The sequence below is a fragment of the Euprymna scolopes genome, chromosome 46 (assembly GCF_053919585.1).
Source record: "Euprymna scolopes isolate OS-2025 chromosome 46, ASM5391958v1, whole genome shotgun sequence".
In the NCBI taxonomy this organism is placed as follows: Eukaryota; Metazoa; Mollusca; class Cephalopoda; order Sepiida; family Sepiolidae; genus Euprymna; species Euprymna scolopes.
In genome coordinates this window covers 63,577,929-63,605,369 of record NC_136527.1, presented here as the reverse complement: position 1 = coordinate 63,605,369, position 27,441 = coordinate 63,577,929, and the positions used below count along the sequence as shown (strand labels likewise).

General features: G+C 36.5%; 1 long non-coding RNA gene across 1 annotated transcript in view; it reads right to left on the bottom strand.

Annotated features, from left to right (window-relative positions):
• Positions 1–27,441, bottom strand: part of LOC145271110 (uncharacterized) — a 50,748-nt gene that overhangs the window by 22,465 nt on the left and 842 nt on the right. The window contains exon 2 of the long non-coding RNA XR_013865696.1: positions 16,809–16,961. This is a non-coding gene — a long non-coding RNA (uncharacterized LOC145271110). The remainder of the gene's footprint in view (positions 1–16,808; positions 16,962–27,441) is intronic.

The following is a 27,441-nucleotide window of genomic DNA, read 5'->3' as shown; positions in this document are numbered from 1 at the left end:
CTGGGACAGTCTATCCTCATTTAATGTGCGCTGTGCAGCAACGACTACCGGTTCTCCCATCTCATAAGTATTCTTCATCACGGTCCTGACCTGGTCTACCAGGCCGTTAAGGGACAATGAAGCTATGCTTGAGCTAGCCCGCTGGAGTTGCTTTGCTCTGGTTGGGAGCCATGCCAAAAATTTGTATCTCAAGGCCCGCCCAGGCAGCCTACCAAACAACACCGTCAATTTCGTCAGCTCAGCCAAATAAATGTCGACAGTTTCACTGGGATGCAAGGTTCTTGCCTCAAATTGCTCCGAAGCAGTGGCGGGGTCGATAGCGAACGCCTTGTATAATGCTGCCTTGATCCTTTTATAATCCTGTTTTTTCTCAGGACTAAGCTGTTAATATACTGTGAAAGCCCCTCCGGACAGACGTAGAGGAACCACATGTTCAATGTTCTTCACACTAGACAGCAGGCAATGTAGTTCCACCTTTTCTACCCAGTCAAGTACCGGGGTCGAGGCATCGAATTCCAGTATTAATTTAAGGTCGAATTTGTCCCCCATTATGCCAAAATAGCTTGATGTTAAATGGGCTGGTAAACAGCAAAACAAAATAAACCAAATACAATACGCAAAAGTCCAGCTAGAATTCGTCACTGACAATTTTCTCTCTCAACTTCCAGCACGTCTCCTCCCACTGCCTCTGTCAACAGACATTTTATCAGAAAACTGACCCCATTCCATTTGCATACATGTGCAATGGAGATGAGATCTCGTGATATTTCATGAGACTACACCTTATAAATCCATGGCTGCCATCTTTAATTTCTTTTTCTCTCAGATGCCATCCGAAGGTAAGTTGTATGATTGCCCAGGTAAGTTGTTATGATTGCCCAGGTAAGTTGTTATGATTGCCCAGGTAAGTTGTATGATTGCCCAGGTGTTATGAGGTGTGTGTGGAGCAATAAAAAAAGTGGTTGTAAGCAGGTTCGAACCCACGAAGGATGAAAGGAACATGAAAAAAAAAAAGGATAATGAATTCAATTAGTTGGTAATTAACTTTTGCCCGGGTGGAAGATATTGGTACAAGGACGAAATAAAAACAATTAAAAAAATAGAGAGAGATAGGTGGGATCGAACTCGCAAACATAGGGTATTTAGTCTTCCTCGCTAACCATTAGGCCAAAGGATGTAATTTCAATGAGTTGGTAATTAACTTAAGAATCATATGAGTTGCCACGCATGCACAAAAATAAACGATGCTTTTAAACCTAGCTGGGGTCAGGTAAAGTATTTATTTGCTTCCCCATGAAAGCAAATTAAATACAAGGTCGTTTTTAATGTGGGGGAAAACCAACTCCCTCTTAAAGAGGGCACTCCAGCAGGAGCCAAATAAATAGTAATTGTCTCGGTATGAAAGGTTTCTTCTACTTTGACCAAGGACCAATTACTTATATAAAGCATTAAAACAGCTGACGGGGGCTTTCTGTCATTTGTATTCAAATAGTTTTGTTTTATATGAAAAAGCCAAACAAACACTCGAGATGATGGCACGGTGGGAATTTTGATCAAAAAAAGGAAAGAAGGGATGTTCCTTTGTGAATACGAGATATTACAGTATGGGAAGTATGGGAAACTTCTCGCAGAATTTAACCAACGCAAAAAACATTTGGCATACACAAATGCTAGTGTCCATTTTGCCTTTTATATATTAGATTTCTGAATTAATTCATTGATATATATATATATATATATATATATATATATATATATATATATATATATCGTTTCAAAGCGTGTTTTTCGCTCTTTCAACTCATGTTCTTCGTTACCATCCTTAATCTCTTCATTCATTTTTTTGCAGGCTTTTCAACAGCCTGGACAAAAGTCAAATCCAAACGATTTTCTTATTCCAGTTCAAACTAAGCCAAAAAGCTGCCGAGACAGCTTGTGATATCAATGATGCGTTTGGCACAACGGTAGTTCAAAAAATTTCACAATGGTGATGAGAGCCTCGAAAATGAAGATGGTTGCAGCCGGCTGACTGCGGTTGATAACAAACATTTGAAAGCCCTATTTGAAGCCAATCCTCGCAAAACCACACAAGAAGTTGCTGTTGAACTTGAGGTTGACCACTCAACAGTCATTCGCCATTTAAAGCAAATAGGAAAGTCAAAAAAGTTGGATGATCAAAAAATCATTTTGAGGTGTCTTTTGCACAATAAAAACGATTCATCTCGCTTCTCCTTATTTGTCTCTCAGTCCTCATTTTTTTAATGGGTGAGTTTTCTGACAAAGGGAGAAAAAAAAGCTGTATTCTAGGTTTGCAGTATTTTGTACGAACAGTCGCCAGAGATGTCGGAAATTTTCTGTTTCTATGTCTATCTTTGTAGCCATGTCACTAGTAAGGGTGCTGGAGGTAAACGTTTTATCTGGGATGACATTATCCGCCTGATAGTCAGGGACCCAAACCTTGGATTAACCACTAAGGAGGCTGTCCTATCAGCAGGTGCAAAGTACTGGGGCTGCTGTATTGCCATTTGTTGAATGGATTCTGGACATGCAGTAGTTTCTGGTGAGGCCTCTCGATGCCATATTAGTGGGTATCTTATCATGTGCTACAAAAAAAAAAATTCAAGAAAAAATACACGATTAAACCCAGATCTCCAACTTCCAACATAGACCCGCCACTACCATGTCTCCTTCTCCAACATCAGGGGATCTACGTTCTAACCATCCAGAGGTTGAAACCCAATTACAGGAGACTAAACCAGACCAGTTATTTCTAAGTGAAACTGGCATTGGACAGACTATTTCCCTAGATGAGTTCGTAATTAAAGGATACTCTTACTTAACTTTCAAATCTGACCCCCAAGATCGCCATGGGCATGGAATATGTGCCTATATTAAAGATGGCTTTCAATGTGGTAGGGACATCTCCAGAGAAGATCCTGACTTACCCTACATGTGCTTCCGGGTTGCACTTGCTCACACTACTGCATTTATATTTACTCTCTATCACCCCCAAAACAGCGGAGTTACTATCTTTAAAAGCATATCTGCGAAAATTGCTTATTCTTCAGCTAATATTCACGTATGTGGAGACTTCAATGTTCACAATGTGGAATGGTTAACCCACTCAAACAAGATCGATGATGAGGGGAAGTTCTGTCACGATTTCTCCATTTCTAATGACCTCACTCAGATTGTTCACAAACCTACCCTTGTGCCAGACACTGACGGCCAGTATGCAAGCCTCCTAGACCTAGAGAGTGGATCTTCTATGACAACATTCGGCACAGTGGTTAAATGCCGGAAAAACTCTACAACATTTCCCAAAGCCAAAATTGTGCTAAGAAAAAAGGTTATGGTGACTGTTTGGTTGGCTGCAGTCAGTCCCATCCATCATAGCTTCTTGAATCCGGGCGAAACAATTACGATGAAGAAGTAGTGCCGACAAATTGACAAAATGCACCAGAAGCTCCAGCGAATTTGCTCGAGATTGGTCAATATGGAGGAACCAATTCTCCTCCATGACAATGCTCACCCACATGTTGCTCAACTGACCCTGCAGAAGTTGAATGAATTGGGCTACGAGATTGTGCCTCATCCTATCCTGGGAACGAGCGTTTTGACTTGGGCGTTTTGCACAGAAATCACCTGTCTCTTACTTCTACTTCACTGACATGCAAGTCATTCATTTTCAGATGTTTTCCTTGTGTAGGGATTGGATGACTGGACTCGAATATTGTCGTTGACTTTGAGGTCTTTCAGGCCTTTTCCTGTCTCCTGGTGTCTAAGTCTCCTCTTCTATTTTTCTCCATTCTTCATCACTTGAATGTGGGTAGTGGAGCTTAAGTTTTAATTCGACAGCTGGCATTGTTTATCCTTCAACCAAAGAATCTTTGTTATGGGCTGATGCTCGATTCTTCGGTTAGTGCATTGTACAGGTTCAACAGTCCAAAGAATGGATCTCCTCTTGACACTTTGTGGAAAAGGCGTTTGACGATTTTTACTGCTGCTTTTACAAGCACCATTTGCTTGGCTGTTGCCTGGTGATATTATTTCATGTTATTTACTTGTCTATTTTCTGAACATATATGATGAAAATTGAAGACCATTGTTGGATGTCAGCAACTCTGAAATTCCATGCGAAATGTGCTTTCATTGCTTCTGATGTGGATGTATCCAGTTTGTCGATTTCAAAGAAATTGCTATGTCTGCCAACGGTGATCAGATAGCTGTTCCCTCCCCATGATAGAAGGTCTGCTGATACTTGTTGCCAAGGTTTTTCCGGCGCTGGTGCTATGATTTGTGCTATGATTTGTGCTTCTGCTGACTGGTGGTCTGCATAGGTTACGCACGTGCTGCAGGCTTCAATGTATTGTCTTTAGAAATTCATGGGGAAAATATAATGTCTCTCGCAGACATGTATGCCTAGATGGCTGACATGCTTTTTTTCATCTCGGTCTGCAGTATTAGTCTGTCTTGTACAGTGAGTTCATCTCTGTAATCGAAGAACAATTTGATCAAGTTAGGCAGGCTTTCCTTATCATCTGATCACCATTTAGCTATTACTTCTGCCAGTGCTCGCATGTTTGAATCCACAACTATCTTTTGGCGAATTTCTGCGAGTCTGTGGTCTTGTATCAGTTGCATTGTCAGATTATTCATTGACATCATTTCTTTTAACTGACATGCAGCCGTTTTGGTGCCTTTGATAGGAGTCTTTTACTATTTGAGATGAAGGGCCTGTGGTCAGTCAAAACTTCTCTTCAGTGGCTACAGTAGTGAAATTTTTCGAAGCCATATACAACTGCAAGCATCTCCTTCTCAATTTATGCATGTTCGTCAGGGGATCTACTTGAAAATGCAACTGTTTTTTAACCTGCTTTAGCACTACTACTAACTCATACTCACATGCATCATCCCTGAGAGACAGTTCCTTGTGGGGGTCGTACTATGTTAGGATGACTGAGTTTGGGATTGCTTCTTTTACAATGTTTAACACTGCTTGTTGGAAATATGACAATGTCCACAGAATATCTTTTTTGGTCACGTTCTGGAGGAGTTTTGCCATTGTTGCAAGAGTTGGAATAAATTTCCTTATGTAGTTTGCCATGTCTAGGAATCTACGAAGAGCTCCAATGTTTCCTGGTGCTGGCATATCAGTGATAGCCCTCACTTTTTCCGGATCGACTCCAATGTCATCTTTGGTGATGCAAGGCCCATTGACAGTGATTGCGCTTAGTCCATTCTAGTTTTTCTGGGTTAATTTTACTCCTATTGTTTGACATTTCTGAAGTAGTTTGTGGAGCCGCCTGTCATGTTCTTGGTCTTTCCCATAAATGACCAGATCATCTACAATAATGACAACTCCTTGAATGTCTTGAAATTGTTCGTTCAGTTTTCTTTGGAATATCTTTGCTGAAAAGTCCAAGTCAAATGGTAACCGATGCCACCAGTATCTGCCAGAGTATGTCTGAAAGGTGGTCAGGTCACTTGATGCATCGTCGAGCTCAAAATAATATCCTGATGAGAGGTCCACTTTTGTGAATATTTTTGCATCTTTCATGTCATGAAGGACATCTTTGAGAATTGGCATGAGTGCTTTGTTGAGCTCGTGAGGATCCAGACATATTTGCATTGTCCGATTTTCCTTTCTTGTAATGAGGTTGGCTTTTTTCTGTTGATTTAATTACTCCTAATTTGGTTAGTCGACTTAACTCCTTTTTTAGTTCAGAACGTATGGCTATAGGTATTCTGCGATTGGGCATTACAGCTGGTATTGCATCTGGCTTGAGCTGGAGAGTGGCAACACTCGGTAGTTTCCGAGTTGCTCATCAAACCCTTCTTATAATTTTCCTTTGTTGACTGTTGCAAGACAGTGGAAATTCTGCTGTTTTTTCTCCACAAACCCATTTGTATTCTCGCCCACAGGCCAAGCAGTGGTTGGCAGTCATCTTCATCTTTGAAAATTACAAATTCTACTGAGTAGATTTGTTGTGTTCTATTGTTTTTTTTATTTTTCTTCCGCACAAACCAAATGGTTTCATCAGAGATGTGTTCCACATTGATAAGACATCTTTATCGGGTTTCATCCTCTTGGCAAACTTTTCAGGGAGAGTATTAATAGATGGCCCTGTGTTCATTTGGAAAATAACTTTTTTATTATTCAGAAGCATAAGACATTTTGCCTCTTTTGTCTTTTTTTGTTTTTGGGGATTTTATCGCATTCGCCCTCCTCTGATGATGCGTTTAGTCATAGAGGAGGTGCAACACACTTGTTACTTTCATTCATTCGTGTGTTGTGTCTGTTTTCGTGTTACTGGTTCCTTCACTCGACTGGTTTCACGTACCCTCATCACCTGGGCCGTATCTAGTCCCATTCCTTGACTGTGTGTTGAGGCCATTTCAACTGCTCTGCATATGTCGACACTCTTCTGTAGTGTAAGGTTCTGTATTTTTAGCAGATTCTGCATCGTTAACAGGTAACAAACACCTACAATCTGGCCTCGCAGAAGTGAGTCACTGAATCGATCACAGTATATATCTTATATCATTGTAGAACTTGTCAAAAGCTTCTCTCTCGACCTGTTTTCCCCTGATGCAATGCAAATCTCTCATAAGTTTCATTGAGAATTTTGACGGAATACTCCTCCAGTGCTTGTAGTATGTTTTCTACAGTGCACTTAGTTTCAAGGGTGTAAAACTGCATGGCCTATTTTCGTGGCATCATCGCTCGGGCAGTTCTCCAATATAGCAACCTGAATTTCTCGTGTCAATAATGAGTAGTTGAACCATTGTTTATGAAATATTTTTCAGGAGTTTGCCTTATTCCCACTAAATATGAGTCGTTTTGGGGCCTTGATGTGTAAGCCGGACATATTGCCAGTCAAGGAGATGGTATTAGTTGCAGTAGTCATATTCTTTTCAGCAGACATCATTATGAGAGAGACATGCTGTTTTGGAAATTAATCAATGCAGAGTCGAAAAAAGTTTAGTCAAAAATCACTTGCTACAGCAACTCGATAACAATAATAATGATGATAATAATAACAGACTGTACAGATCAGCAGAGACCATGAGGTGAAGAAGGCATGCCATCAATATATCTACATTAGAATGGCCGCGTGATAAAAACATGACAAGTTAAAAGCGAAAGGAATACTGTTTACACGTTATTTGATGATTTATCATTCTTCTTGGATGGAAGGAATTCCGTAAATGCAATGCCATCATGTTCAGAATGATGACGACACAGAATTAAGTGAATGATAGCTTTATTGAGCAGCCATCTTACAATAAGTCCTCCTCTTTTTATAGGAGAGTTATGTAGAAAGGGGAGAAGGCTAGGGAGAGTAGTGATGGGAGTTTGGTTACATGTAACATATGTGATAATGGAATCGCTTAGTGATTCCTACAAACATTAAAAAGCAAATGCCTTAAATTGCTACTCTTTTATCTTTTTTTGCTATGTGGAGAATCGCTCTCTTTATTGGTTTTCACAAAAACACACGAATTCAAAAATATTTTCCAACCAATGAAAATCGTTTCAGGCTCCAAAAGTAAATGTAAAATTAATAAACCGATGCAAAGTTAGAAACGATTATAAAGAAAACAGCCAATCATAAGACACAGGGACATGGTACCAGCCGGCCACACCTGAAGGCACTTAAAGGACAATTATTCACACATCAAACCGCCAATATTTCATTTTTTTTTTTGCATGCACCAAAATGATATTCTAGTATAAGAAAAATAATAGGACAGCGGACAAATAAATACATAAATCTAATAAAAACAATTCATTTTTTTTAATATAATAGTTATTATTAATTATCAAAATCTAAAGAAATAATAGCAAAAAAGATGTTACTTCAGTTATTCTTTGTGATGAATCGTTTATATTGAATGGTTGCAGAAAATGATTATGCCATCGATTTTCCAGGGAGAATTAGGCTTTTTAATGAAACACCTGTAGAAATTGAAAACTTAACGAAAACATTAAATTTGTATTTAACAGTTCATTTTTATTATGAAATCATTTTTTCTTTTTATCGATGTTAGTTTTTAAGTAAATGCAAAACAAAAAATATGGTATTCGAATTTTAATATGTGCTTTGTTACTTTCTTCTAGTTTTTAGAATTTTGTCTAAAAGTTCGTTTCTATTTTGTCACCCATGGATTTTCTAACAGATTAATATAATCACGGATTTATCACGATTTTTAAACACTCCACTTCGTTTATTATTCCCATGAAAAGATATGTCGAAAGTAAAAGGGAAATTAGTTGCTTGAAGAGAAAAGAATTTAGACGTTTCTTTACATTTCAGTCATAAAGCAGTGTAGGAGTGTGATAGGAAGCTCTGAACTTCTTGAGGTTTGTTTGTCCTATGACTTATCAGCCATCATCAACCCAGCACTTTGTGGTAACTGACCAAGTGGAGAAGAAAAAACTGAACGCTGATTGGGTATTTGAGATGAAAGCCCTATTGAACCCTTGTCAGAAATGTTTCCTCTATCAGATGAATTTGACGTGTAACTAATAGGTTACGCAAAAAAAATAAAATATGAAATAAAAATAGGGGGAGTAAAAGAATAAAATAGAAAAAGGTTTTCTTTTAAAAGGTAAAGGTTATTTTATTTACAGTAGATGTTGCAAATTTTTACCTATGTAGGCAGAAAACTACAAAAACGTCACGTGAACAAAAACAGCTAAAAAAACAAACTCACACATTGTAAAAATCGGCACAACAAACGACTATAGTTGATAAGAAAATTAAGTAGGAGTACTTTATAAATCTCACAATAAATTTAACAAATGTCAAGGAACTCACAAAGTTGAAGATAGTATATTTGCCTTTTTGTCAGTTTAAAGGCTTTGAAATCGTGCCAAATTCCTTTCTCTTAAAATATGCGCATATCATTGCCACATATATAAAAGTTTAAGGAAGTGTATACCTCATTGCAACCAGTCTTTTCTTTTTGCCAGGTTGCGCTTCTAAAACGAAAGGCTTGGGAATCATCGTCAACAATAGACATGGAGCATGCGTCCACTCTTCTTGGAGGCCAGATTTTGAAAGGCAGATTTTTGCATTGGAACCAGTGACAGGAAGCTAGCATTGCCTTTTTATTCAAATTCAAGGGAGTTTTGTACGAACCGAAGTCATATGAAACTAAGTTTAATAAAGGTAAAAATTAAGGAAATAAAAAATATGAACCAGAATAAAAATAGGATCAAGTAAAGATTAGATACCCCTGTAGCAGACGACAAAGATAGGCGCACATTTCAATTGATACCGGTTGTTCGACCTTAACATTACCGTTAGCTGTTTCTAAACTTGTAAACAGGTCAAATAGCAGACATATTCAAATACTTGAATAAATTTTGTTTAAATACGTTCATTTTATTACTTACATTAAAAAGTTTTGCGTAAATAGAAAAGTTTTTTTTTAATCCTTAAAAGTTTTGTAAATATTTAATATTAAAGAAAATGTTTTGTAAATATATATTTTTTCTTTTAAATCTTAAAAAGTTTTGTAAATATATTTTTTATAAAATCTTGCTCGCGAACATTCGACCATGTCTGCTATCTGATGTGTTTAAATCAACTAATGGCAATGTCAAGGTCAGTGTCACTTGAAATGTGTGCCAGTCGTCGTCTTCTGCTACACGGTCTCCATTCTCCAGTGTCAATGGAAATGTGCGCCTATCTTTGTCGTCTGCTACAGGGGTATCTAATCTTTACTTGATCCTAAAAATATAACAAATATATGCATAATTGTTGGTACAAAAAAATCCCCCTACTGTCTGCTTCTCTGACTGTACCAACATGGAGAAGTTTAAGTGTAATGTAAACTCGTGACTTAGTAATGTGCTTGCATAGTCTCCAGTATACATTGTTCAAAATGTCCAAATAGCAATATACCTTGTTTGAACATGAGTAGAAAAAAGAAATGTAGGAATCTCATAAAATAATTTTTTACAAATGATAAAAAATTTATTTTTTTTGCACATGACAAAAATATTTTTTTGCACATAAAAAAAATATTTTTTTGCACATGACAAAAAATATTTTTTGCCTATGACAAAAATATTTTTTTGCACATGACAAAAATATTTTTTTGCACATGACAAAAATATTTTTTTGCACATGACAAAAAATATTTTTTTGCACATGACAAAAATATTTTTTGCACATGACAAAAGTATTTTTTACATATGACAATAAAAATAATTTTTTGCACTTGACAATAAAATAACTTTTCGCACATGACAATAAAATATTTTTTGCACATGAGAAAAATATTCTTTGCACATGACAATAAAAATATTTTTTACACATGACAAAATATTTTTTGCACATGACAAAAATATTTTTTGCACATGACAAAAATATTTTTGCACATGACAATAAAATATTTTTACACATGACAATAAAATATTTTTTGCACGTGACAAAAATATTCTTTGCACATGACAAAAATATTCTTTGCACCTGACAATAAAATATTTTTGCACATGACAATAAAATAACTTTTTGCACATGACAATAAAATAACTTTTTGCACATGACAATAAAATATTTTTTGCACATGGCAATAAAATATTTTTTGCACATAACAGAAATATTTTTTGCATATGACAATAAAAATATTTTTTACACATGAAAATAAAAATATTTTATGCACATGACAATAAAAATATTTTTTGCACATGAAAATAAAGATATTTTTTTGCACATGAAAATAAAGATATTTTTTTGCACATGACAATAAAATACTTTTGCATATGACAATAAAATATTTTTGCATATGACAATAAAAATATTTTTTACACATGACAATAAAATAACTTTTTGCACATGAAAAATCATTTATTGCACATCACAAGAAAAATAATTTTGCACATGACAAAAAATAAAACTTTTTGCACATGACAGCACAATAATTTTTTGCACATGAAAAAACAAGTTTTTGCACCTGACAAGTAAAGTTTTCATATGACAAAAAATAGTTTTTTTGCACATGATAAAAATTGTTTTTCAGATGACAAAAAATGTTTTGCACATGACAAAAAATATTTTGCGCATGACAAATAATTTTTTGCGCATGACAAGTAAAATTATTTCTTGCAAATAATAAAAAAATTTTGCACATGACGAAATTAATTTTAGCATTTGACAAATATTTTTGCACATGAGAATAAATAATTTTTTGCACAAGACAATAAAATAATTTTTGTACATGACAAGAAAAATCAATCCTATTATGCACATGCATAAATCTAAATTGCATCTATCATATTTTGTCATATTTTGTACATGCATAAAAGTAAATTGAATCAATCTTATTTTGCACATGTATAAATCTTAATGGCATCAATCATATTTTGCTCACATATAAAAACTAAATTGCATAAATCATATTTTTCACATGTATAAAACTTAATTACATAAATTTTAATTTACACATGTATAAATATGAATTGCATTAATCCTATTTTGCACATATATAAAACTAAATTGCATTAAATTTATTTCGCACAAATATAAAACTTAATTGCGTCAATCTTATTTTGCACATAATTTGCACACATATAAAACAAAATAACATCAATTGTTTTACACACACGTATAAACATTGATCATATTTTGCACACACAAAACTTGATTGCATTTTTTTCTATGCTTTTCTCACTTTTTGTTTCCTAAACAATTTTTCTACCATGATTATTCAACATTATCTATCTGAAAACGTAAAGCTCAGAATTTGATGAGGCTTGCATAGACAATATTAGAGTCCATATGAAATTTGATCAAACAATGGATATATACATAAAATCACCTACTCTGATGCATAGCGGCTAAATCCTAATTATAATTCTTTAAAAAAAATCCTAATTATAATTCTTTTAAAAAAATCCTAATTATAATTCTTAAGAAATATCCTAATTATAATTATTAAGAAAAATCCTAATTATAATTCTTTTTAAAAAATCCTAATTATAATTTTTAAGAAAAATCCTAATTATAATTTTTAAGAAAAATCCTAATTATAATTCTTTTTAAAAAATCCTAATTATAATTCTTTTAAAAAATCCTAATTATAATTCTTTTAAAAAAATCCTGATTGTAATTCTTTAAAAAATCCTAATTATAATTCTTTTTAAAAAATCCTAATTTTAATTCTTTTAAAAAAAATCCTAATTATAATTCTTTTTAAAAAATCCTAATTATAATTCTTAAGAAAAATCCTAATTATAATTCTTTTTTAAAAAATCCTAATTATAATTCTTTTTAAAAAATCCTAATTGTAATTCTTTTAAAAAATCCTAATTATAATTCTTTTTAAAAAAATCCTAATTATAATTCTTTTTAAAAAATCCTAATTGTAATTCTTTTTAAAAAAATCCTAATTATAATTCTTTTTAAAAAATCCTAATTATAATTCTTTTTAAAAAATCCTAATTGTAATTCTTTTTAAAAAATCCTAATTGTAATGTTGCAATACTGGAAATCTCCACTATAATCAGCTTTTGTACGTTTTAAGGAATCTCAATGACATTAGTGAATATGGAACTCAAGATAAATAAATTGTTACATCCACAAAAATTGTCATTGTCACATGTCAAACCTGGTCTCTTTGTTAAATTAATCATGTACATTAACTGACTTTGTAAAACGTAACCATTTACATGAGCTCACTTACTGAATAAAAAGTATTTATAAATCAGAGTACTTTCATAAAACAGGATTTCTCAGAAATCGATGTGCATAAAATTCTGCCACTAATCTTTATATAAGATGCATTGATATCTGAGTGTTGCATTTACGTTTTAAAAGATATGTGAAAAATACTAATTTCCTTCTAATAGATAGAAGGTGCATCGTTACTGGTATAAGCCAATAATGGTGTGATGATACCGAAGGGATTTTATGAGGGTTCGAGTATTATGTTATTATATTTGATCAGGGTTTATTTATTAAGCAAAATATCCTCATGCCATATTGTCCTCACAAATCTCTATACATGTACATGTCTAGTGGGCATTCAAATGACTTGCTAATATTTTAGTTCGTTTGAAGAGATCAATGGTGCCATTCATTGTTACATGTTAAATATATATGCAATGTCTCTTTTCACAATACATGTTGCACGTATGCTGCAGTTTATTTTTCTATGGATTGTATCGAAGTATTCCCTTGGATGTTTTTCATTAGGCCAGTTATTCCCACCCCAAACGGTGTATTTTTTCTTTTAACAATCATATTTTTACAAGTCGTTCTTCAATATTTCATGATGCCTTTTCTGCATTTCTAGTCATTTGGGAAAGTTAATTGTATTTGTCTTGAAACACTGTAACTTTCTTTGTTGTTAGGCATGAACGTTCATGCCAACACATTTGCAGACCTTTAAAGTTGTATCTCTCCATAGATCCTCTAATGGGGTATCTGCATACTTGCTTGTGGCAGGCTGTTCGATTGTATATTTGCAGAAGGGATCTTGCATCCAGACATTATATAACTTGCAATTTTCATGGCTTAAGGAGAGAATCTGCATTGGTCATTTATTTGTAAATTAGCCATTTTCTCAAATCAATATGTTAGGAGAATTTGGTGTTGCCCAACTTACAATATGTTCTTCCTCAAATAGAAATTTAAGTCATTGCAGTGAAGCCTTATCTAAATTATCATGTGTAAATCCTTCAGTATGTTTATGCATGTGTAGTTTTAAATGGTGTTTTTGGAAAAACGCGCAATCACACACTTGACAAACATGAGGTTTTTCACCAGTGTGTGTCCGGATGTGTATTTCTAAGTGATGTTTTTGTGCAAATGATGAACTGCACACTTCGCAAGAATAAGGTTTTTCTCCAGTATGTGTTCGCATGTGAACTTTTAAATTAATATTTTGTGCAAAGGCTGATCCACACACTTGACAAGCATAAGGTTTTTCATTTGTGTGTTTTCGCATGTGTCGATTTAAGTTGGATACTGATGGAAATACCGAGGTGCACACTTGACAACTATAAGTCTTGTCATCTTTTTTATCCTTTTTTACATAAGCTTTTTGACCAGTGTGTACCTCCATATGCTTTCGTAAAAAATGTTTGGTTGTAAACGATGAAGCACACACAACACAAGCATATGGTTTGTCGGTCGTGTGTCTCCGTGTGTGGATTGTTAAATCTTGTTTTCTCGAAAATGTTGCATCACACACTTCACAAGAATATGGTTTTTCACCAGTGTGTGTGCGCATGTGTTGTATTAGAGATGCTTTTCTGGAAAAAGTTGCACTACACACTTCACATTTATATGGTTTTTCACCAGTGTGTATTTGGAGGTGGCAATTTAATTGGGATGATTGTGCAAACGATGAATCGCAAATTTGACACACATAAGGTTTTTCACCCGTATGTGTTCTCACATGCAAATTCAAATGTGATGTTGTTGAAAATGTTGAGCCACAAACAACACAGGCAAATGGTTTTTCATTCGTGTGTGTACGCATATGCACATTTAAATCTGATGCCGTATAAAATGCTGCATTGCAAACGAAACATACAAAAGGTTTTTCACCAATGTGGATACGCATGTGTCTAGTTACATGTGATTTGGTTGAAAATGATGAACCACAGACATCACAATCGTATGGTTTTTCGCCAGTGTGTGTTCGCATGTGGATATTGAAATGTGATGCATATGAAAATGATAAGCAACACACATCACATGTGTAACGTCTTTCGCTCATGTTTTGTTGCATTACTTTTAAATATCTTTCCCAAATATTTGTTTCTCATCAAATGAATAAGCATTTCATTCTGTATTTAATTGTTTTGGTTTTTTTGTCATACATTGTCCCTGTGAATAAAAAGATAGATTTAATAAAATATACGATTAATAAAAATTATGTGCCAAAAATTATATGTTTTTACAATTCAAAACATTCATTATAATTTCGTAATCAATTAAATTGATTATTTCAACAGAAATTAAAAATATTTTTTGTACAAATGAATTATTTTCTGATCGGTTTAATCTTTTAATTGACTCAATGTGTTTTGTTGGCACATAATACAAAATTAAAATCTTACATATAGATGAAAACTTGGCAAATAGTCTACTAGTGCGTGCAAAATTGCCATCAAACACACCCACTTTGTCTAACCAATTCTACAGTAAAATTATAATATTTCATATCCTGGGCGATATCAGCTCACCTTGCTGGTCTAACTTGGTCAAGTAGTTAAGGGATTTTGACATGTAGTTCAAAACGTCCAGATGTCCTCAGATTTTGTATATATAAAAGATAAATCAAACGAATTTTGGAAGAAAGAAAATAAGAACAGAAAGAGATAAGAGAGGAGAACTGAATATCAAAGAGATGGGAAGAGGATTACTGGTTTCATGAAAACTTTTTGTTTAGCAGGTAGAAGAGATTTGCTCACTGGCCATAAGATAGTGGATGTCAGATTTGAGCTGAGAGCTCAAAGCTGCTGATTTCCAGAAAGAACAAAGTGGAAGGAAAGATGTTCTCATATGACCAAACATAGAATTTCTAAGAAAAAAAAAACAAATTTAACTTTTCTTTGCAGGAACTTTGTATCTGAAATTATTTTATGCAATCATTATTGTCGTTTATATGAAAATAATCTTCAAAGTTTTTATTAATTATTGAATGCTCTGATTTGAGGATAAACCAGATAATTACAGATCTACCCTAAAACCTGACACCCAAACCGCAGTCAAAGTAAACACATATTCGCTACCACCATGATGTCTGACAAACAGCCGTGAAACTTGTCTAGTAAAGTTACAAGTCAGCCAATGTGTTAAAGGTATTGCAACACAGACTTGGGGTAATGTGCATTTTGTGCACTTATAGCAGTAATTTCCAGTGACCATCAAGTGTCTGGTTACCTTTTGAAAGTTATTATCACTAGAGGAAGTAAAAGTGTAGCCACTGGGACGAGGTTAGCATCCCCTTGTGCTGTGTCTGATAAGAGCTCTCCCAGGCATGATTAAAAAATATCTTTTGTATAAAAAGTTTTTTACACTTAACAGCATCTCTACAAAGTCACAATTCGTCCATATATGGAGTATTGTTGTCATATTTGGACTGAGGCATTTACCATTTGTCTTGCTCACTTAAACAGAGTCCATAAAATTAATAATTCTCATCAAATAAATCAAGCCCCAATCCCCGTCTTATAGCTGCAATGCTGCATTGCTATGCCTGTAGTAAAAGTACGTTAATGGAATATACTCTGACAAATTCGTAGTTCTTGTGTCCTCTCGATGAAAACACTCTGATCTAAAAGCAAAATCCTACTTCTTCACTGTAAATCTAATAAAGCTTTATTCTTTCCCACAAAACCTTTCACTTCCTTCGTTGTTATCTGCTTCTCTGACAGTACGAACCTTTTGAAATGTAAATGTGTTGAAATTAACAATTCGACTGTGTATAATACTGTTAAGAGTTATTCCTCTTTGAACGTATTTTCGATTCAGTTAAAGAAGTATTATGAGTCACTTGTTGTTGTCTACTCTTTTTTTTTTCTTTGTTCAAAGATCACGAAGGCTTAAGAAAACTCCAGATCAGTATGGTGAATGGGTCAACATGGCCCATAATTTAAATGACATATAGACAATGAAAGAAGCACTTTCCAGTCCTAAGAAAAATGAACTGACAAAAACAATGAAAGCTATAATTTATTCTTTGCATACTAATAAATTATGAGACATTACAAAATTAGCCAAAGGAATAAAAACTATTTGTAATAAATTGTGTAATAAATTGTGAACAGACGGGCTTACCTGACAAACGCTCGAGGTGTGCATTCTGCAAAGCGGGCACGTCCAAAGAAAAATGGCAAGATGGCGGCGGCCGGTTAATATTGCCAAGTAATCACGCAAAATCTCATGTTCTCTCGCACACACGAGAGTTCAGCTTAGCATAAAAACGGGTCACTGTGAGCAAGAAGCGAGAAGGAAAAACGTAGTCAAGAAAAGACGACGCTTCTGACGACTGAGAAGAAAAAAGAAGAAAAAAAGCAACAAGTAGAAGAGGAAGAAGAGAACGATACATGAGAAGATGAGGTGTGTGCGGTTTTGAGTAAATCGAAACAGACAGAAAAAAACTCTGATTACAAGCTATTTTGGCTTTGGTATGGAGAAATTTGACATCAGATTAATTCCGGAATTCGATGACTCCCCCACTGGTCCCTCGGTGGTCGAATGGCTGGAAAAGGCTGAGCGCGTTTGCCGGTTGTGCAAGATTAAAGACCCAGCTATGGTTATCCCATTGAGACTCACTAAAGGGGCTTATGCCGTGTACCAGCAGCTAGGGGAGGATCCGACCATGGAGCAGATTACACAAGCGCTATACGGGGCATTTGGTACAGACCCTTTTGTCGCCTGGAGGCAGTTTTCCGAACGCCGACTTGGGCCAGGGGAGACAGTGGATGTCTACATGGCCGACTTGAAAAAGCTTGCCACTCCCTTCGGCGGGGCAAGTGATCGCATATTGGCATGCGCCTTTTTGTCGACACTTCCGGATGAGGCAAGTCGACTGCTGCGAGCATCGTCAAGACTCACTGAGATTGGATTGGAGGAGTTATTGGCGAGAGCACGAAACATCTTGAAAGACGATCGAGAACTAGTCTCCGCAGCTGTTGACACTCTGGACTCGCCAACGAAGGGTCTACGATGCTATACCTGTGGTGGCCCCAACCACTTTTCCAGAGACTGCAAAAGCGGTACAAGGCGCACCCCTAATTATGGAGCACGACAAGTAATACGGTGTCACCAATGCAATAAGCCAGGCCACATAGCGCGGAATTGTCCGGGAAACGGGCAAGGGGAGGACGCCGCAGTGCTAGCACCCTCCCCAACGCGGCATTGAACAAAGCGCTGCCTGCAGTAACAGTTCAAGTTGATGGATGTGAACGTTCAGCGCTGGTTGACACCGGCTGTACCCAAACCCTTCTTCGAAAGGAATATTGCGCCACATGGAAGAAACGAAGGATCCCTGTACTTACTGTCGGCCAAGGCTCATTGGTGTGTTGTGGGCTCAGCGTTGTTCATATCAGCATTGGCAATGGCTCTCCGGTTGCTGTGACGGTGTTAGTGGTCGATGGGGAGCTGCTCGGATATGACCTTCTCCTTGGAATGGATGGAATGGACACTATCACACAGCTAGGCGGAATTACTGTGAACGGCGCCGGTGATGTGAGCTTCTCTCGACCAAACAAACAAATGTGTGCAGCAATCACTCTCGATGAGCCCGACTTCCATGCAGAATACGATAAGGGCACAAACACTTGGACAGCGTCCTGGAAATGGGCAGGCGATCAGCCACCAGTGTCATTGCGGAATCGACTTACAGAGTATCCTCCTCCTGCGTGACTTAGGGGGCAGTATGAGGCAGAACTTCAAGTGTGGCTGGATAATGGCTGGTTAGTTCCATACCCAGAGGATGAGCTCGGGCCCCCGCGGGGGCTAATTCTCCTGATAGCTGTCAGACAAGAGAACAAGCAGAAAGTTCGACCTGTTCTTGATTACCGGGAACTTAATGAATACGTTGACCCACACACTGCGGGGGCTGATGTCTGTGCTCATAAACTACGGGAGTGGCGGCGGCAGGGTGCGGAAGCAGCCATACTGGACTTGCGAAGAGCGCACTTGCAAATACGTGTTGAGAAATCGCTGTGGCCGTTCCAGACGGTGGTGATCAAAGGAACTCGCTATTGCTTGACCAGGCTAGGATTCGGCCTGAATGTAGCCCCTAACATCATGACAGCAATCATGCAGGCGATCCGGCATCAAGATGAAGCGGTGCAACATGCGACATCGTCGTATATAGACAACATTTTTGTCAATGAGAGCCTCCTGTCTGCCCAGGCGGTCAAAGAACACTTCGAGCACTTCGGATTGTCGTGCAAGGAGCCGGAGCGGCTACAGGACAGGGCAAAAGTGCTTGGACTGCAGGTGAGCGGAAGTGCAGATGGCCTTCAATGGGGAAGGAGTGGTGAAATCCCGGAAATCCCATCTACCATCACACGTCGGAGCACGTTTTCCATTTGCGGAAAATTGATGGGTCACTTCCCTGTGTGTGGGTGGCTCCGAGTGGCTGTAGCGGCCATAAAGCGACGGGCAACTTCTATGTCAACTGGATGGGACGATGAGGTGCATGATCCTGCCCTGCGAAGCATGCTGGTGGAAGTTGTGGCCAGAGTGACCAATGATGACCCTGTACGGGGGAACTGGTGCGTCGATGGGAGTGAATTTACAGTTTGGGTAGACGCCAGCTCACTTGCCCTTGGCGTTGCTCTGGCGGTCGACGGAAGGATAATAGAAGATGCCTGCTGGCTTCGGCCGGAGAATGACGCCAAGCATATAAACCTAGCTGAACTCGATGCTACACTGAAAGGAGTCAATCTAGCGCTTCAGTGGCAGGCTAGAATCCTTCACATCATCACGGATTCCACGTGTGTGCATCGGTGGATGACCAATGCCTTGAACGGAAAAGCACGTCTGACAACGAAGGCGTCGGCCAAAATGTTGATCTGGAGGCGGCTTGCTACCCTAACCGAAACCACTAAGGAATACGACTTGGTCATAGATGTGACACTGGTGCAGTCCTGTTTGAATCAGGCAGATCGTCTGACCAGAGTGCCACGCCGTTGGCTAGACCTGCCAAAAGAAGTGAACGAGTCAGCACCTGTAAATTGCACTGCAGTGGGACATAGACTCAGCCCGGAGCATATTAATGATGTCCATTGCCAAAGCGGGCACCCCGGTGTAAACCGAACGCTTTACTTCGGCAGATTGGTTGACCCCTCTGTGTCTCGGAGGGCTGTGAAATCTGTTGTGGGAAGCTGCAACACCTGCCGATCGATCGACCCAGCACCTGTCCGATAGAAGAAGGGAATACTCAGTGTGAAGCGTAATTGGGATAGGATTGCGATGGACATAACGCACTACAACGGGAGGCATTTTTTGATGCTTATCGACTGTGGACCATCTAGGTTTTCATTGTGGCGGCCCCTTCGCCGGCAGGACGCGGCTGCCATTATCCATGAGTTGGAAGGTGTGTTCCTCGAGCGTGGCCCTCCTTCTGAGATACTCACCGACAATGGCCCCGCTTTTGTTAGTGAGCCGTTTAAACAGTTTGCAGATGGCTGGGGTGTCCATCTGCGTTTTCGGTGTGCCCATGTTCCCAGTGGAAACGGGATTATTGAGCGCAATCACAGAACGGTTAAGACAATCGCAGCGCAGAAGGGGTGTACGGTACCTGAAGCAGTCTACTGGTACCACGTCACCCCTAAGGACGATGTTTCACCCTCCACCGCGCCAGCCAACGCGCTACATACATACCGTGTCAGGGTGAGAGGTTTGGAGAGCAGCTCACTACCCGAACCGGAGCCACCACAAAAGAACATAAAAGAAGGAGATGTCGTCTGGGTTAAAAAACCCAGAGGCCAGTGCACGACTCGCTACGGAACCGGTCATGTCACTGAAGTGATCAGCCCGCAGGCGGTGCGAGTTGATGGAGTACCTCGTCATATTAAAGACTTAAGATCAGTATTCCAAACGCAGCTGCCGCTTGACGAAGATAGTGAAATTTAATCCGTGACCAGCGACCCATCATTCTGGTTCATGACGGCTTCAACGCACAGCGACACTGAGAGTGGTAGCCTTCAAAGTACTGACCCTCCTGCTGATGATGAAGACCCGGACAGTGATACTGCGATGCTCAGCTTTAGGTTCGCCGACCTTCGTGTCACGGAAGACAGCGCAGACGATGATGAAGCCCCGAATCCCCCTCTCCGAAGAAGCACTCGAAGAAAAAGGCCACCGCCTCCCTGCTCTTTCTGTGATAATGAGATCAGGGGGGAGTGTGTAATAAATTGTGAACAGACGGGCTTACCTGACAAACGCTCGAGGTGTGCATTCTGCAAAGCGGGCACGTCCAAAGAAAAATGGCAAGATGGCGGCGGCCGGTTAATATTGCCAAGTAATCACGCAAGATCTCGTGTTCTCTTGCACACACGAGAGTTTAGCTTAGCATAAAAACGGGTCACTGTGAGCAAGAAGCGAGAAGGAAAAACGTAGTCAAGAAAAGACGACACTTCTGACGACTGAGAAGAAAAAAGAAGAAAAAGAGCAAGAAGTAGAAGAGGAAGAAGAGAACGATACATGAGAAGACGAGGTGTGTGCGGTTTTGAGTAAATCGAAACAGACAGAAAAAAAACTGATTACAGTGAGTGTTAAAGCAAAAATATAATCAGAACATGAAACATGAAACAAAACTCGACTCGATTGACTTTCTGTCGTGTTGTAAGATTTAAATTGGTATAAACTGTTATTGCATTAGCAGCACATTTTCACCTGATGCTACATTAATGACATAACTACTGCATTCTTAAATGATGAGCTTAGCATTACAAGTGTATGCTGTATTTTCGTGGACATTGGAAATATTACATACCTAATGTGCTTCAACGAGTCATATTTTTTTATTTGTGGGTCAATTTTTACAAGAATTGCATTGATGGAAAGAGAATAAAATAAACATTCCAATGATGTTAATTTATTTTTCTTTTATGCGTTTAATGTTTTTATGCTCCAAGTTAAAAATGAAAAAACGGTAAAAAATGACGATAGCAAAAAGGGAAACTGTTTTTTCAATGTTTAAATTTCCTCCATTATGTTTGGATACATATATGTGGGGTCAAATTTAATTGGATATGGCTGAAACTTTAAGCATAGAAGTTCATCTCTACTGGACTTTGATTTATATTTTTATGTCACAGGAAGCAAAGTTACGACTGAGCAAAGTTGACAAAGAATATTTCAAAACTGATGAGATAAATCGGTATATATCATCCATTTTCATATAGATAATAGTTTCAGAATTATTTTCATGTATAATATGTAAATATGTGATAATTATTAATTATGCGGAAATTTCTTTAAAATGCTATCTTTTATAGAAATTCACACCCACTTTGGGGAAATGGCTTGCTATGCACTCAGCTGACTAAAGAAAAATAAAAAAAACTGTTTTTTCTGTTTTCTAAACGAAAGCAGAAAAATCAGTTTCATTTTTTTATTCTAAGTTTGTCAATTTAAAAAAAATATTTTCAATGTTTTCAAATTTGATTTCCAAACAATACTATTTTGATGTTTTTAACGCTTTTAGTAAACATGCACTAAAAACGTTAAAAAACAACAAAATGTACTAAGTACATGCGTTTCTCTTATCATGGTATTTATAACTTCTTGTACTTAAGGTACTTTTTGTATTTTTTAGTGGTCAATAAACAAAAAACAAACAAATATATAACAAATAAAAGGTACTTGTGCACGTATGCTACCATGCTAAATAATAATGTTATTATTTAGAAACCCATTCTGAACATGGGGAAGAAGGGCTGTTTTGTTTACTATTCTGTACTTTCACCTAACAATTAAATAAAATATAGCGTGAAACTTGAATTTATTTTTAACTCATTGTCAAGACCATTTTTTCGAACCTGTAAGACAAACCCTTTTTTTTTTAACTGAGGATATCTAAATAATAATAATAATAATAATAATAATAATAATAAGGCAGTTTGATAAAGAATTTCATTGTGATGCATTTTGTAAATTCTTACCTTAACATTTTTCTTTAAAATGACTACCTTTTCAGGTTTTCGGATATGCTAAAAATGAATATTGCATTTAAATTTTCCGCAAATAAGTAGCTTTCCAGATATTAAGCAATGTCATTTCTTATGTTATCACTGGTGGCCATCTTTGTACATGTATTTGTGCATAGTTTCTCGGGGTTACATTTGTGCGCTCGTGCATACCAAGATGGCCACCAGTGATAACATAAGAAATGGTATTGCTTAATATCTGGAAAACTACTTATTTGCAGAACATTTAAATGTGATATTCGTTTTCAGCATACCCTAAAACCTATAAACGTAATCATTTTAAAGGTGGAAAGAAGGTAAAAAAATTACCGTTTTATTTCTTTGTTTACATCGTTGAATTTTCAGTAAAACAACAGAATAGAAATGAAAAAAAATACCATCAACTGCTGAATATATAGTTGTTGCTTATCAGGATTCCTAGTATCCTGGTACTGTGAAGGTTACATCGAGGATTCATGTAGAGTATGATTTATGGTTGAATCTCAGAAAATAGGGGTATTTTTGGGGGCCAGAAAGAGCACACTATTTTATATGAGTACCAAGTTTCATGAGAATAGCTTGAAAAATAAATAAATGGTGGCGAAATTACCGAATTTCTTGAAATGTTGAGGCCCGTAATTTAGCCCACTTTTTCTAAAGAAAAATGTCCATGGAAAAGCCTAAATTTTGGCACTTAAAATTCTCATAACTTTTGAACTACTGATGGTATTTGCATAATTCAAACGGTTTTAAGCATCTTTTACATAGCCCTTTTCATTCAAGTTGAAAAAAATAATAATTATCTAAAAAGTAAAAATTAACTTGTTATGCTAGTGAGCTGAAGAAAGAAATTTACATGAAGCAATAAGAAACTAGAAGGATTATAAGTTAAAGACAATGAACATCTTGTCAGTAAACAATCAAAGCATCTCTGGTTTCAAACAATCGCCATGTTGGAATGAAACTAAGGATTGTCAGCTAAAAATGCATTTCAATCAATTAGAGAATGATTCTTATATATACAATCTTCAGAAGAAATTTTTATAGCTGCTCTGTATATTGGCAATATTGATCTGACAAGCAAGTCTCTGACACGTATCCCATATTTTATTAAAACAATATCGAAAACTTTCAACATCAAGGACATGGGGAAACTACATCACTTCTTGGGTGTCAAGATTGTTAATTCTATATCGGTGAAAATATGAACTTCAAAACCGGCATACATAGAAGTTTTGAAAAATTCTAATTGAAAATTCAAAACCCATGTCAACTACAATTGATGCTGGAGCAAGATTAACCGAAGCCACTAAAGAAAGCTGATTAACCAAAGGTTGCATCAATCAGCTCAGCAGTTGGAAGCCTACGGTATTTGGTAACAAGGACATGGTGTTATATTGCCTATGCTGTTGAAAATGTTTCAAGATTTTGTTCCAAATGCAAGTGTACGGTAACAAGAAGCTCAGATGCAAACTGGACTGGTGCTCTAGATGATCGCAGATAAACCTCAGGGTATTTATTATTTCTAATTGGATTTCATTGAGATGAGTTTTATTATTAATTTTATTTATTGCGGACAATTATCCTCATCTTTTATTAGTTGTTTCACGACGTTTCGGCCAACTATTCCTCTGGCCTTTGTCAGATGGTAACTGCGACGGATAGGAATTCTGAATCTCTTAACTGCATTCACTGTAATTACTGCCTTCCGTAGTTGTTGTCGTCTCACCACGTTTTGGCCAAGTAAGCCTCTGGCCGGCTTTGGGTAGGATTGAAACCGCTATCTTCAGACAATCGTCACCTGGAACCATAAAGATTCAATGTCTCTATCAACTGCACCACGGGCCCCAAAGGTCGATCAAGGTTGAATTTTTTGGTCTTATAAATTCATGTTTATTATCTGATCTTCCATGGTCGGGTCCGTACCGAATGGTATACATTATTTTTTGGAGTTCATTGAGATGGTTCATTGATATTTATCTGTTGCGGTTACCACCTAATGAAGGCTAGAGGAATCATTAGCCAAAACGTCATGAAACAACTAATAAAAAGATGAGAATAATTGTCCGCAATAAATAAAAAAAAATTTACTCAGGATATCTGTTTACCCTGAGCTGCTGTCAGCTTGAGAAGTAAAAAGCAAACCTGTGTTACATTATCAAAAGTTTAAATGGAATATATGGCGTTGGAAAGTGCCGCACGGGAGGTGGTATGAATGCAGCGTCTGGAAGGTGATATAGAAGGAGCTTTAGCTGAATCGACATTAATCGATGAGGACAATGAATAAACAATATAGCAAAAAATCCACAAATCATGGAAAAGCCAAACATATTGACACAACATTCAAGAGCAAAAATTGAAAGCAAAACTAGATTCCTTTCAGACTTTTGTCATGATATCATGCATTTTAACATAACGGATGCTTTTCATTTATTTCGCAAATTTTATTTAGTAAAGATAGTATCTGTTAAAAAAAAATTTATTTGGGGTAAATGTCTATTTAATGTATTTATTTTAATTTACTAAAAAATTATAAAAACATGCGAAGGGGAGATTTGTTAACTCTTCCCATGCCCTAAACTGAATTCTCCTAAAATGAAAACAATTTGCCAGGAATTTTCAAATGCATAATTTACTAAAAAGTTTGAAAACCTTTGCTTATAACGGAACTTTAATGAATTACGTAATTTTGTCTCGAATGTGATTTTTCTAGAAAACAAATAATTGTCATTTTAAAATGCATTAAAAAAGTTTTTTTAATAAACTTTTGTCATGTTATTAAGTCAATACATCATGAAATGTAACTATATTTCGAATTCATGTAAAATTCAAATCAAATTCAGTTGTAACTGGGATTTTAAAATCGCTATGTTTAATGTTTACCATGTTGAGTTATTTTTAATTATTTAAATGGTATTTTAGCAATCCAATATGATGATCATTTGGAATAAAAAATACAAACAAAATTGGCATAACGGAACCTAGTGATGCTGGTCGCAATAAAGTAGCGATTTATTCCAATAATCACTCAAAAATCGAAAATTAAACTTAACACGGTTTTCCTACAAACAAGACTCTGACTACAGTGAATTCGCGGCACACAAAACCTTGGTTCTCCCTGCAAGCTGGTAACCTTGATTCAAGCAAAAATATTGGCACACATGGTCCTCATAGGGATTAGCGATCTCATAGACAGCACATTGGACAATTCGCCCACCAATGGGATTTTACATACAATATTACCAGCAGTGATTATCAATGCCTGTTTAATGCTGAATCTCCCATGAATACAATTGAGACAGATGCTCTCACATTAACCATATTGGAGATACCGCCATTTTCAGCACATGCAGAATTTAATAACGCCCTCCCCTCTGCACTAACCATACATGACACTTGCAGAACAAGCTCATTACAAACTTCTCGGATTCTTAAGCAATCATTGTACATTTGCATGCATACATATTGATGCCATTCAAGCCATCAATAATGCCGATTTCCGACAGACCAAGGAATGACAAGGAATTATATAACCTCTCATATTCTACGTAGCTACCGGTCAACTTCTCGGTATACTAATGTCCATAGTGAACCCTTCATTGCCCAGAATGCCACAGCATAGTTACGGTTTTTCTCTTCAATTTCTCAAGTTCAACACGTGTTTGAAGGAACTCTGTCTGCGGGAGACGTAAAAACCCTGTCATGATTTTACACGTGACACAGATGAACTTAAATGCCCAGCATTAAAATTTACCTCATATCGTAAGAATATTAAAACCTCCTTTTGAATATTCTTTCTTCAAACTATTGTTCTTATCACACGAATCCACACGTATTTGCTTATATTATGCACTGTTTCTCCTAAAAAAAAAACCCATGCAGCATTCTTATCATAAAAAAATCATTAATTCTAAGCGTCGTGCCATTAATTCTAAGCATTGTGCCATTAATTCTAAGCATCGTGCCATTAATTCTAAGCATCGTGCCAAACTCACATAATCCTTACCATTATGAACCTTCTACACAAAAAGCACAAAATGTTGGAAAAATTTTTAACTAATATTCTTAATGCGTAAGTAAATGTTTATTTCATGTTAATACAATGATTTTGTGTTTTTTGTTGAGTGTCGTTATTTCCGGAATTTATTTTTATTTCTTTATTGTGGAATGCAAGTTGGTAATTCTTTCTATGGATACACGATGCCACTAAATTTACCTTTAATGGTCCCGCTAAAATACATCCTACAATTGGCGACTAAGCTGTGAATTCAAAAACATTCCATACATAGGTGACCTCCTGACTTGCATCCTATGCAATATTTTTCAATGGTTTCGATCTGTTTTAGAAAACAGAACAATTTTTTTTTTATTTTATTGTTTTTTTTTTTTCATAATAGAACTGTGTTTTTTTCAATGGATTGAATCTGTTTTGTTAAAACATATATTACTTTATTAAATATTTATTGATTTCTTTATATTTTTACAATTTTTTTTTTTTTACTTTTTGTATTATTTAAAGATTTTTGAAAGAAAAATACAAACAAACTTTAACAAATATAATGCACGCGGACATAGTTTAACTAAAAAACAAAAAAACAAAAAAAAAAACTTCTAGAACATGACTGCCAGCGGCACGAAAGTAAAAAACAGGAAGACCGGTTTAGGAAACGGAACAATTTTACATTAGTAAGCAAGTTTCAATTGACACCAGTTTGGGTCATCTATTGTTTCGTACGCCAGACAATTTCTGATGAATATTTGAA